Below are 14,481 nucleotides of genomic sequence, written 5' to 3'. Positions count from 1 at the left end.
TTGTCTTTTGGTTTGGTTGCTCTCCCTTTTTTTTTATACTACCTTTTTATTTTTAATAATATATTTTTTAAGAACTTTATTTTATTTTTTCTTTCTTTCTTTCCTTTTTTTTCTCCCTTTTCTACTGAGCCGGGTGGCTGACAGTCTTGGTGCTCCAGCCGGGTGTCAGGCCTGAGCCTCTGAGGTGGGAGAGCCGAGTTTAGGATATTGGTCCACCAGAGACCTCCCGGCCCCACGTAATATCAAACGGCGAAAGCTCTCTCAGAGATCTCCATCTGAACACTAAGACCCAGTTCCACTCAACAACCAACAAACTACGGTGCCAGACATCCTATGCCAAATAAATAGCAACACAGGAACACAACCCCACCCATTAGCAGAGAGGCTGCGTCTCTGCTAATCATAAAATCATAATAAGTTTACAGACACCCCAACACACCACCAGATGCAGTCCTGCCCACCAGAAAGACAAGATCCAGCCTCATCCACCAGAACACAGGCACAAGTCCCCTCCGCCAAGAAGCCTACACAACCCACTGAACCAACCTTACCCACTGGGGGCAGACACCAAAAACAATGGGAACTACGAACCTGCAGCCTGCAGAAAGGAGACTACAAACATGGTAAGTTAATCAAAATGAGAAGACAGAGAAATAGCAGATGAAAGACCAAGGTAAGGAAATAGGCAGTATACCTGAAACAGAATTCAGAGTAATGATAGTGAAGATGATCCAAAACCTTGGAAACAGAATGGAGAAACTACAAGAAACATTTAACAAGGACCAAGAACTACAGAGCAAACAAACAATGATGAACAACACAATAAATGAAACTTAAAATTCTCTAGAAGGAAACTGTAGCAGAATAACTGAGGCAGAAGAACGAATAAGTGACCTGGAAGGTAAAATAGTGGAAATAACTACTGCAGAGCAGAACAAAGAAAAAAGAATGAAAAGAATTGAGGACAGTCTCAGAGACCTCTGGGAAAACATTAAACACAACAACATTCGAATTATAGGGGTCCCAGAAGAAGAAGAGAAAAAGAAAGGGACTGAGAAAATATTTGAAGAGATTATAGTTGAAAACTTCCCTAATATGGGAAAGGAAATAGTCAATCAAGTCCAGGAAACACAGAGTGTCCCATACAGGATAAATCCAAGGAGAAACACACCAAAACACATAATAATCAAATTATCAAAAATTAAATACAAAGAAAGAATGTTAAAACCAGCAAGGGAAAAGCAACAAATAACATACAAGGGAATCCCCATAAAGTTAAGAGCTGATCTTTCAGCAGAAACTCTGCAAGCCAGAAGGGAATGGCAGGACCATGTTCAAAGTGACGAAAGAGAAAAACCTACAACCAAGATTACTCTACCCAGCAAGGATCTCATTCACTTTTTTTTTTTTTTTTTGCGGTACGCAGGCCTCTCACTGTCGTGGCCTCTCCCGTGGCGGAGCACAGGCTCTGGACACGCAGGCTCAGCGGCCATGGCTCACGGGCCCAGCTGCTCCGCGGCATGTGGGATCTTCCCGGACCAGGGCACGAACCCGTGTCCCCTGCATCGGCAGGCTTACTCTCAACCACTGCGCCACCAGGGAAGCCCCTCATTCACGTTTGACAGAGAAATTAAAACCTTTACAGACAAGCAAAAGCTAAGAGAATTCAGCACCACCAAACCAGCTTTACAAAAAATGCTAAAGGAACTTCTCTAGGCAGGAAACACAGAGAAGGAAAAGACCTACAATAACAAACCCAAAACAATTAAGAAAATGGTAATAGGAACATACATATCAATAACCACCTTAAATGTAAATGGATTAAATGCTCCAACCAAAAGACACAGACTGGGGCTTCCCTGACCACAACTCTATGAGACTAGATATCAATTACAGGAAAACATCTGGGAAGACACAAACACATGAAGGGTAAACAATACACTACTAAATAACCAACAGATCACTGAAGAAGTCAAAGAGGAAATCAAAAAAATATCTAAAAACAAATGACAATGAAAACACGATGACCCAAAACCTATGGGATGCAGCAAAAGCAGTTCTAAGAGGGAAGTTTATAGCAATACAATCCTACCTCAACAAACAAGAAACATCTCAAATAAACAACCTAACCTTACAACTAAAGTAATTAGAGAAAGAAGAACAAAAAAACCCCAAAGTTAGCAGAAAGAAAGAAATCATAAAGATCAGATCAGGAATAAATAAAAAATAAATGAAGAAAACAATAGCTAACATCAATGAAACTAACAGCTGGTTCTTTGAGAAGATAAACAAAATTGATAAACCACTAGCCAGACTCATCAAGACAAAAAGGGAGAAGACTCAAATCAACAGAATTAGAAATTAAAAAGGAGAAGTAAGAACTGACACTGCAGAAATACAAAGGATCATGAGAGATTACTACAAGTAACAATATGCCAATAAAATGGACAACCTGGAAGAAATGGACACATTCTTAGAAAAGCACAACCTTCTGAGACTGAACCAGGAAGAAATAGAAAATATAAACAGACCAATCACAAGCACTGAAATTGAAACTGTGATTTAAAATCTTCCAACAAACAAAAGCCCAGGACCAGATGGCTTCACAGACAAATTCTATCAAACATTTAGAGAAGAGCTAACACCTATCCTTCTCAAAGTCTTCCAAAATATAGCAGAGGGAGGGACACTCCCAAACTCATTCTATGAGGCCTCCATCACCCTGATACCAAAACCAGACAAAGATGTCACAAAAAAAGAAAACTACAGGCCAATATCTCTGATGAACATAGATGCAAAACTCCTCAACAAAATACTAGCAAACAGAATCCAACGGCACATTAAAAGGATTGTACACCATGATCAAGTGGGGTTTATCCCAGGAATGCAAGGATTCTTCAATATATGCAAATCAATCCATGTGAAAAATCATACTAACAAATTGAAGGAGAAAAAGCATATGATCATCTCAATAGATGCAGAAAAAGCTTTTGACAAAATTCAACACCCATTTATGATAAAAACTCTCCAGAAAGCAGGCATAGAGGGAACTTACCGCAACAAAATAAAGGCCATATAAGGCAAACCCACAGCCAACATCGTTCTCAATGGTGAAAAACTGAAACCATTTCCACTAAGATCAGGAACAAGAGAAGGTTGCCAACTGTCAGCACTATTAATCAACATACTTTTGGAAGTTTTAGCCACAGCAGTCAGAGAAGAAAAAGAAATAAAAGGAATCCAAATTGGAAAAGAAGAAGTAAAACTGTCACTGTTTGCAGATGACATGATACTATACATAGAGAATCCTAAAGATGCTACCAGAAAACTACTAGAGTTAATCAATGAATTTGGTAAAGTAGCAGGATATAAAATTAATGCACAGAAATCTCTTGCATCCTATACACTAATGATGAAAAATCTGAAAGAGAAATTAAGGAAACACTCCCATTTACCATTGCAACAAAAATAATAAAATACCTAGGAATAAACCTACCTAAGGAGACAAAAGACCTGTATGCAGAAAACTATAAGACACTGATGAAAGAAATTAAAGATGATACAAACACATGGAGAGATATACCATGTTCTTAGAGGAATCAACATTATGAAAATGACTGTACTACCCAAAGCAATCTACAGATTCAATGCAATCCCTATCAAACTACCAATGGCATTTTTCACACAACTAGAAAAAAAATTTCACAATTTGCATGGAAACACAAAAGACCCTGAATAGCCAAAGCAATCTTTAGAACAAAAAACGGAGCTGGAGGAATCAGGCTCCCTGACTTCAGACTGTACTACAAAGCTACAGTCATCAAGACTGTGTGGTACTGGCACAAAAACAGAAATATAGATCAATGGAACAGGATAGAAAGCCCAGAGATAAACCCACACACATGGTCACCTTATTTTTGATAAAGGAGGCAAGAATATAAAATGGAGAAAACACAGCCTCTTCAACAAGTGGTGCTAGGAAAACTGGACAGCTACATGTAAAAGAATGAAATTAGCACACTCCCTAACACATACCCAAAAATAAACTCAAAATGGATTAAAGACTTAAATGTAAGGCCAGACACTGTAAAACTCTTAGAGGATAACATAGGCAGAACACTCTATGACATAAATCACAGCAAGATCCTTTTTGACCCACCTCCTAGAGTAATGGATATAAAAACAAAAATAAACAAATGGGACCTAATGAAACTTCAAAGCTTTTGCACAGCAAAGGAAACCATAAACAAGATGAAAAGACAACCCTCAGAATGGGAGAGAGTATTTGCAAATGAAGTAACTGACAAAGGATTAATCTCCAAAATTTACAAGCAGCTCATGCAGCTCAATACCAAAAAAACAAACAACCCAATCCAAAAATGGGCAGAAGACCTAAATAGACATTTCTCCAAAGAAGATATACAGATTGCCAACAAACACATGAAAGGATTCTTAGTATCACTAATCATTAGAGAAATGCAAATCAAAACTACAATGAGGTATCACCTCACACTGGTCAGAATGGCCATCATCAAAAAATCTACAAACAATAAATGCTGGAGAGGGTGTGGAGAAGAGGGAACCCTCTTGTACTGTGGGTGGGAATGTAAACTGATACAGCCACTATGGAGAGCAGTATGGAGGTTCCTTAAGAAACTAAAAATAGAACTACCATATGACCCAAGAATCCCACTGCTGGGCATATACCCTGAGAAAACCAGAATTCAAAAAGAGTCATGTACCAAAATGTTCACTGCAGCTGTATTACAATAGCCAGGACATGGAAGCAACCTAAGTGTCCATCAACAGATGAATGGATAAAGAAGATGTGGCAGATATATACAATGGAATATTACTCAGCCATAAAAGGAAATGAAATTGAGTTATTTGTAGTGAGGTGGATGGACCTACAGACTGTCATATACAGTGAAGTAAGTCAGAAAGAGAAAAATACCATATGCTAACACATATATATGGAATCTAAAAAAAAAAAAAAAAAAGGTTCTCATAAACCTAGGGGCAGGACAGGAATAAAGACACAGATGTAGAGAACGGACCTGAGGACACGTGGAGGGGGAAGGGTAAGCTGGGACGAAGTGTGAGAGTGGCATGGACATATATAGACTACAAAACGTAAAATAGATAGCTAGTGGGAAGCAGCCGCATAGCACACGGAGATCAGCTTGGTGCTTTGTGTCCACCTAGTGGGGTGGGATAGGGAGGGTCAGAGGGAGACAGAAGAGGGAGGGATATGGGGATAAAGATATATGTATAGCTGATTCACTTTGTTATACAGCAGAAACTAACACACCATTGTAAAGCAATTATACTCCAATAAAGATGTTAAAATAAAAAAGAAAGAAAATATAAGCAGAACATGTATCACATAGTAAGTGCTGAATAAATGTAATCTGCATATGTTAAAAAAAAAAACAAACCATGAAGGCCTTTGGTCATTTGGCCCATTAACATTGCTCCTTGGGAGAAACCATGCCCTGGAATCCAGAACAGGAAGTGGCTGCTGCTTCACAGAAAGGGTGTTTATTCCTGGGCACATTTTTTACATGGAAAGGTGTATATGTTCAAAGGCTCACTCAACTGTCTCCTCAAGAGAAATAGAGGGAGAAAAAAATTACCTAACACAGCTCTCTTTATATGTAAAATACATATCCAAGAAAGCTGCTAATTCTTCCTCAGATATACCCATAAGAAATTTTTAAGCTAAAAAGAAGGCAGGGGTAAGGGAAGAGTGTTTTTATTTTCTCCTCCAATTTAATTGTTTTCAAAAGCTGAGCACCAACCATGGGCAAAACGCAGCAGTCACCAGTGACTTTTTACTACTAAAATATCATATCACTGTCCCTCAAATACTCTAAAGAGGCACTCTGAATCCATACCTGCTTCAGTCCATAGAAAGTAAACTGAAGCAGTTCACATATTTTTTAAAGCAGTATATTACACATAAGTGAGGACATCAGAGAGAAGGAGGGAACAATGAAGCCAGCAGTATGTCAGTGGCCTCACACATGCCCTAAAGGTCTTCTAGACTTTACAAGGACCAAGGGGGAAAAATTGTCTCTGACCTTCCTACTTGCCAGCACAGAGAGGAAGTAATCATCACTCCAAAGTGTCCATAAGCTGAAAACAAATCAGTTGCTTAGGAGTACATATACTTAGGCCTAAGAGACATTTCTCCATGGCTCCTCCTCCTAAGAAATTAACGATGCAGGGAACCTGACTTTCACAGTATCTCACAGCAAATACAGTAACGGTCTAACTGGCCTGTCCCTATTAATCATCAGTACTATCCCTGATGCCATAATGCCAAGACTCAGTTCAGTAAAGACTAGTCTACCAGGGACCAAAACTGTCTGTGCGTGGAACTAGCCCCCGGAGTTTCGGGCTTCATCCCAGGATTAAGAGTATCCAGAGGAACAGCGTGCGTGGTGGGGCTGCTACCGGTTCAACTCCTTGCCGTGGAGGCTGAGGTGGACCCTGCAGGGCAGAGAGTGTGCCCTTCTGTGACCTGACCGGCACTAGAGGGCAGCTCTAGGACTGAAGGCTACCTATCAAGACCCAGTCCCTTTCCTGACAGTCAGCCCACCTTGGGTGTGGGGCAGCAGTTCATGCTGAAGGTTGAGGAGCCTGGCCGGCACACGGCTGGAAGTGCAGGCCACCCCACCGCTCATGGAGAAGGCAGGAGGCCCATGCGCAGGGTCACAGTTTTCCCCAGAGCATTGTAAGATCTGACTTGTGAGTTTCTGTTTTTTCTATTATTCTTGGCAATTTACCGATAAGGCAGTTTTCAGTGTAGATTGCAAATATGAAACTACTGGCTGTTACTCCCATAACCCTCAAAATTATCCTAGAGATAGGAAACACCATCTGTCAGTGGACTAAGTCCAGACCTAAGTCTGCAGGGAAAGAAGGGATAATATTTTAATAAAAATCTTAACTGTATCTATAAAACCCTTTACGGGTTGCAAAATAGTTTCCCAAATAACCGCGTGGAGGAAAAAGAGAATAGGCTTTGAAAATGCTTTGACCCGAAGTCAAATCCCAGCCACCCCACTTCTAGCTGTGCGATTTTCAACAGACCGCATACCATTTCTTAGTCTCCATTTCCTCTTCTGAATATGTAGAGAAAAACCTACCTGGCAAACTTGTTTTGAAGAATAAATGAGACTACATGTATAAAGTACCTTACACATAGTAGATAGTTAATAAATAGTAGCTACTGTTACTAGTTTTGGCTTTGATAGTCCTGTGAGGGAGGTAATATAGATATTATACTACTACAACCCTGGTACTAGACATCTCACTACTGCCCACTGCTCCCATCACCCCTGCAGGAGCAGCCCTAGCAGCCGTATATTATACCACAGAATCCTGCCCCCTCTCCGCCACAGCCGATGGTCCAGAGTGGACGTCTAACCCAGGGGCAGTCAACCTATGGTTGCCAGTGACCACATGGCCTGACTACGAGCCAGACCAATCTGGTGCTTAAAAATTCTGACTCCCGACAAATAACAATCAAAAACCCAAGTCCCTGAAGGGACAGTTCCCTGAGTGAGGCCTAGTGTTCCTACCTTGGAGGCATTTGGAGAAAAGTCAAATGTGAAACAAAACTCTGCTTTTAGAGGCTGCTACCCTCTACCCATAGTCAGTGCTCAAAATATGTTGTTTGCATTGAAATTGCATTGCCTTCCTTATACTGAGAAAACCTGGGCTATTTCCAAAAGACTATTTATGGGAAATACTTTGGATACATTTTAGTGATTTTTAAAATTTTATTATTTATTTATTTATTTTTGGCTGTGTTGGGTCTTCATTGCTGTGCGCAGGCTTTCTCTAGTTGCGTCAAGTGGGGGCTACTCTTCGTTGCGGTGCATGGGCTTCTCATTGCAGTGGCTTTTCTTGTTGCGGAACACAGGCTCTAGGCGTGGGGGCTTCAGTAGTTGCAGCACATGGGCTCAGTAGTTGTGGCTCGTGGGCTCTAGAGCACAGGCTCAATAGTTGTGGTGCACGGGCTTAGTTGCTCCATGGCATGTGGGATCTTCCTGGACCAGGGATTGAACCCATGTCCCCTGCACTGGCAGGTGGACTCAACCACTGCACCACCAGGGAAGTCCCTTGGATACATTTTTAAAACAGTTCAGAGATAATTTTAAAAACATACCTCACTGGACTGGCTCTTCGCTTTCAACATAGAAATCACACTGTCCACCTTTCTCCGTATTCCCAACTTCTGAATGTCCAGGGGGAAAACCTAGCCTTGCCACATTCATCAGGATCTTAGCTCCCAACTGCCTAGTGAGACCCACCAGCACATTCTGCTTTAGCCACGTCTGATGACAACCACGGCAAAGGCGGTGACCCTGCAGGCGGTCCGTTCCCTGACACCCCAACATGCGCTCAGTGATTCATCTACCAGAACAGTGTACAAGGACCCATCTTTGAAGCCTGGCAAGTTTTTTGGCCATATGCTAAAACTTACTCAGTTTGCTTATCTAGAACAGGGAGAGTAATGGTAGCCCTGCTGTATGGCCACAGCCTAGCACATCATAGGTGCTCAACAAATAACAGTTACATACGTGAGCATTCAGCACAGTGTATAATCACCTATGTATACTTATCAGTGTAATTATTTGGCTAATTTCTAATCTTGTCATCGCTACTAAATTCCATGCACCATAGCCACATAGATTGTATCTGTATGGCTCAACATTCCGGCCCTAGCATCTAGCCCCCTGAGCTGATACAGAGGAGGTGCACAATACACCTATTGGTGAGTGAAAACTGCCTCTACAGAGGGTTGTTATGAAGATTTAATAAAATACTGCATGCCAATGAGGTACCACCTCACACCAGTCAGAATGGCCATCATTAAAAAGTCTACAAATAACAAACGCTGGGGAAGGTATGGAGAAAAGGGAACCCTCCTACACTGTTGGTGGGAATATAAGTTGTTGCAGCCACTATGGAAAACAGTATGGAGGTTCCTCAAAAACTAATAATTGAGTTGCCATATGATCCAGCAATCCCACTCCTGGGCATGTATCTGGACTAAACTATAATTCAAAAAGATACATGCACCCCTGTGTTCATAGCAGCACTATTCACAATAACCAAGACATGAAAACAACCTAAATGCCCATTGACAGATGAATGGATAAAGAAGATGTGGTATACATATACAGTGGAATATTACTCAGCCATAAAAAAGAATGAAATAATGCCATTTGCAGTAACATGGATGGACCTAGAGATTATCATACTAAGTGAAGTAAGTCAGAAAGAGAAAGACAAATACCATATGATATTACTTATATGTGGAATCTAAAATATGACACAAATGAACATATCTACAAAACAGAAACAGACTCACAGACATAAAGAACAGACTTGTGGTTGCCAAGGGGGAGAGGGTGTGGGGGAGGGATGGATTGGGAGTTTGGGGTTAGCAGATGCAAACTGTTATATACAGAATAAGGTCCTACTGTATAGCACAGGGAAGTATATTCAGTATTTTGTGATAAGCCATAATGGAAAAGAATATAAAAAAGAATATATATATATATATGTATAATTGAATCACTTTGCTGTATAGCAGAAACTAATACAACATTGCAAATAAACTATACTTCAATCAATCAGTAAAATAATGCATGCAAAGAGCTTAGCATTGTGCCTGGCACATAATCAGTACAGGTATACCTTGTTTTATTGTGATTCAATTTATTGCACTTTGCAGATAATTGCATTTTACAGTTGAAGGTGTGTGGCAACCCTATCAGATGACGGTTAGCATTTTTTAGCAATAAAATATTTTTATTTAAAGCATGTACATTTTTTAGACATAATGCTATTGCACACTTAATAGACTACAGTGTAGTGTAAACATAAGTTTTATATGCCCTGGGAAACCAAAAACATTTGTGTGACTCACCTTATTGCTATATCTACTTTATTGCAGTGGTCTAGAAGCAAACCCCAAATATCTCTGAGGTAGGTCTGTACTCAGTACATTGTTGCCTGCTACAGTTAGTAGTGTAGTAATAGTAGTAATAGCAGTTGTGGTGGTGGTGGTATTATTTCTCTCAATCCATGCCTGAATTGTGGTGTGAAAAGGTGATACTCTCTCTGTTCTCCAGAGAGGGAAGCAGCCATCCAGAGACAGTCCCTGCGCTAGTGCTTTTTTCAGATCCCCATCACCACCATTTTCATTTCTAGCTTTAAATTCCTGCCTCCTCTCTCCACAATCTACCCACCATGATATACTCTTCTGGCTTATGTTCAGTCTCTAGAAGAATAAGTTTCCACAGTTGGGCTTCCCTGGTGGTGCAGTGGTTGAGAGTCCGCCTGCCGATGCAGGGGACACAGGTTCGTGCCCCGGTCTGGGAGGTTCCCACATGCTGCGAAGCGGCTGGGCCCGTGAGCCATGGCCGCTGAGCCGGCGTGTCCGGAGCCTGTGCTCTGCAACGGGAGAGGCCACAACAGTGAGAGGCCCGCGTACCGCCAAAAAAAAAAAAAAAGTTTCTACAGTTAACTGATAGATGATAAGCTTTCTGATCAACACTAAACACTGGAAACCGTTGGATCTACACGTTCCAAACAGTTTCTTTTGACCAAAAGGGGACTGGAGATCATTGTTCATCTAGCAGTGTCTTAAAAGAGAGAATGACCTTGCTTGGTGTCACCACAGGTTTCTCTCAAAGGAGTTAGGTCTTCTCTCTTAACACATTATATTGTGATTACTGGTGTTTAAGCCTGTGTTCATACCAAGGTATGAATTCAGGGATGGGACCACTGTGGCTATAAATTTAATATCCCAGCATTGAGCAGTTTGAGCACAGAGCAAAACTCAGTGTATGATTGATTACCAAATAAAGAAGGGGAAAGGCGCCGTGATAGAGTTTAGAGTTATTTCCTATATCTCCATTTTGCTCTCCATTAACACAAATAACAAAAATTTAGCTTTATATTAAAGAAAATTACAATCCAGGTGGTCAGAAGAACTAGAGAGATGAGAACACAGAATTGGAGAAAACAATGAAGTGTGGCCTCTTGGTCATGAGCATGGAAATTTAACATCATGATTCTTAAAAAGCTACCACTTCATCATATGCTGTATTTTCAAGCTTTAGAGATTGAATTCCTCAATATATATTAGATTCTGATTACATGATTATGTTCGACTTTGAACTTTTCTTATATAAACCTCAAAACAAAAATGGAAAGGTCATGACAAGAACAAGAAGATGTTGAGTCAGAAAAAGACTTAGCAACCCTCTAGGCCAGTGATTCTCAAAATATGGTCCTGAGACCCTTGGAGATCTCCAAGATCATTTCAGGGAGTCCTTGAAATCAAATCATTTCCATGATGATATTAAGATATCATCTGCCTTTCTCACTCCCATCCTTTCACCAGTCAGTGTACAGCGGATCTTTCCCAGGGTTACAGGATGACATCACAGCAATAGCAGGTTTAACAGTCCAACTGTCTTCTACTAAGCCAGACCTTAAGAAAATTTGCAAAAAAAATGTAAAATAATATCACTTTTCTCACTGTTTTTGTTTTGAAAAAAGTTATTTTTTGTAAAAATATTCTTTGTTCATATATAATGTTTATTATTGCTTTTTAAAAAGAATTAGTATTTTTAACTTCCCAGTTTTAGTTTCTAAAATGATAAATATCAATAACTATAACCCATATAAATAAAAGTTCTTTGGAGTCTTCAATATTTCTTGAGTCTAAATAGGGTCTGAGACCATTAAGTGTGAGAACCACTGCTCTAAACCCATGGTCTTCAACCAGGGATTTGCATTTGAATCAGGAGATCAGGTCCTGGCTTTTCTATGTTGTAACTGATAAAGAGGCAAAGAAGCACTCTAAGCTCCATGGCCTCACCTGTAACATTAGAAGGTGACAGTAAACATAGAGGCTGGGATCGGAAAAGTATTGTGAAGTAATTATTGGGTTGGCCAAAAAGTTCGTTCGGGTTTTGGGTTAGCATCTTACGGAAAAGTCCGAACGAACTTTTTGGCCAGCCCAATAGTAGCGACCATTCATATTAAACTGGATATAGAAAATGCAAAACAGTAAGAGTCAAAGATTTAAAGGTTTTTAGGCTAGGCAACTGGCAGGAAACTAGTGCCTCTGGTAGTTGAGAATAGCCAGGTTGGGACTGGGAGAGAAGATATGAACCCACTGTTAGATGGCAGGTCCTGAAAGTGGAGATGTCCTGCAATGTCTCAATCGCTCTTTGGAGACAGAGAACTGCAGTGGAGGTGAGCGGTCCAAACCAGGGATATGGATTTGAGGGTTAGTTAGCCTTCTCTCATGACAGGTGGCATCCAGAGGGTGAATAAGCCCACCCAGGAAGTGCATGTGGAACCTGGAGCTGTTCAAGGCAGAACCTGGGATGAGGGGCTCCTTTTTGGAGCAGGAACTAAAGAAGAGCCTAGGAGATGTTGGGAAAGGCCAAGCCAGATATCCAGAACAATGCAGGACCCTGCACGGTATTCATGACATAGCCACTGGATGGGTAGGAAGATGGAAAGACAAAAAAGAGGAAAAAAAAAAACCCAGAGGAGACAGCTTCAAGGAGGATTGGCTGGTCAACAATATCAAAGCCACAGAAAAGGTACAATGGTAAATTCTGAGAAGCTATGGATGTGACAAGAATCGGATCATTGCCAGCTTCAAACAAAACTTTTTAATAGAAAAATTTTAGTGGAGTCAAAACAATACATGAAAACTGCATGGAAAAAAATCTAAAAGCATACGGAAGGAAATAATAAGGATGGGAGAAAGAAAAGGGAACAAAATCCAGCAAAGACTGTGTACACACCTGTGTACAGCCATGATAGAAATACCCAATGGCTTCAGAGCCGCTGAAGGTGCTAAAAGCAAAGGGAAGAATGGTGGGTACCAGGACTCACAGACTTTCATCGTCTTCAAACCACCCTGTTCATGGGACTATTTCTTATTACATCAAAAGAGAATCCTAAGAAATCCTATAAATCAGAGGTCAAAAGACATTAAGAGTAATGAGGTGAAGGTTAAAGATCTATTCTGGTTATTTTAAAGAAAATATTTAGATTTTAATAGATCTTGACTTGCTATGAGGTACAAATAATAAAAATCAAAATATCAGAGATTCGTGTAGAAAAAAGGAATTGCTATGACAACCACAAGTTGGCCTCCACAGAAAATACAAACAGGAATCAGAATGAGAAAATTATAGAGAAATGTGACTGATTTGGAAACCATTTGAACTAGTACTGTTCTTTAATGTTTTGCTCATGTGGCTCTGATATGAGAACATGAAAACATTCCTCCACTTCAATAGCTCCTTTGTATTTCAGATTAAAATGAGCAGACCATCAATTAACGAAATGAAACTGGAAACCAAGACCATCTAACGGCTTACTCCACTAAAATGTCCCTGTCCCCTTCACTGTTAACTTCTAATATTTATAGGCCCATACAAAAATTCAAGAGTAGACATGCATTAAATGCATGATATTGCAGGCCAAATAGCAAAAGCAGATGACAGGGAATGAGGACTCAATACATCTTCAGCTGCCAGAATGTAAAGCTTCAAACCAGTTATAAAGGACCAAAATTTCCTACCTCTTCTCCAGCATTTTCCATTAACCATGAACATTCCTGAGACCTGCTATGAGGTTTGCTACTTTTTTTGACTGGTGAGGGAAGGTAGAGTAGGGAAGGGTCAGAGTTCCCCAGCTTCTTTGGGGATAACCCAGTCACTTTCCAGAGTTCACTCTTCCAAAACCAGAAGAGTCAGATCTGCAAGCCCAGGAATCCCAAGGAATCAAAATTAGGGTGTCCAGTGATCAGATCTTCTGCACAGTGCATTTGCCTTAAGACATGCTCACTGCCAAGTGAGTAAGCTGGTTATACATAGCTCTCCAATTAGCTAGGCTGTCAGACCCTGACCCAGGCCCTTGTGTTCTGCCTCCTGCCTGCCCTGTACCCTCACTTTCTTGGTCTAGTGGCCTCAGATTCCTTGCTATATAGCCTCATGCCCAGTCTTCCTCTCTCTACTCTGGTTTGCTCCTTCACCTAGTCTGGCACCCGACTCGAGCTTTGGTCTAGATGCTGTTGTTCAATCTTCTAAGGCTCTGTGCTCTGCAGCCCAAGGGCCAGGCCAGCTCTGCCCTTCCTCTGAACCCATCTCCAGCTCTAGGAGCCCCAGTCTTTGCAACTCCAAGCCACTTGCCTATCAAGTGGAATGGTTTGGACACAGATCAGTTTTATCTACAGACATTCTCCAACATCACTGAGCTTCCCGCTATGTCACCCAAGTGCAACATCTTCCCAAAGAGAAGGAAAGAATTCACTGATTCAGTGTGTCTGACAAAAATGATCACATATATGAGGGTCCTTCTGATGCTTCTACTGAACTATATGACTTCTCATCCCCTGTATTAACCAAACTAATTAAAATCTGT

This window comes from Orcinus orca, chromosome 15, assembly GCF_937001465.1.
Source record: "Orcinus orca chromosome 15, mOrcOrc1.1, whole genome shotgun sequence".
Classification (NCBI taxonomy): Eukaryota; Metazoa; Chordata; class Mammalia; order Artiodactyla; family Delphinidae; genus Orcinus; species Orcinus orca.
This window is presented reverse-complemented; position numbering follows the sequence as displayed.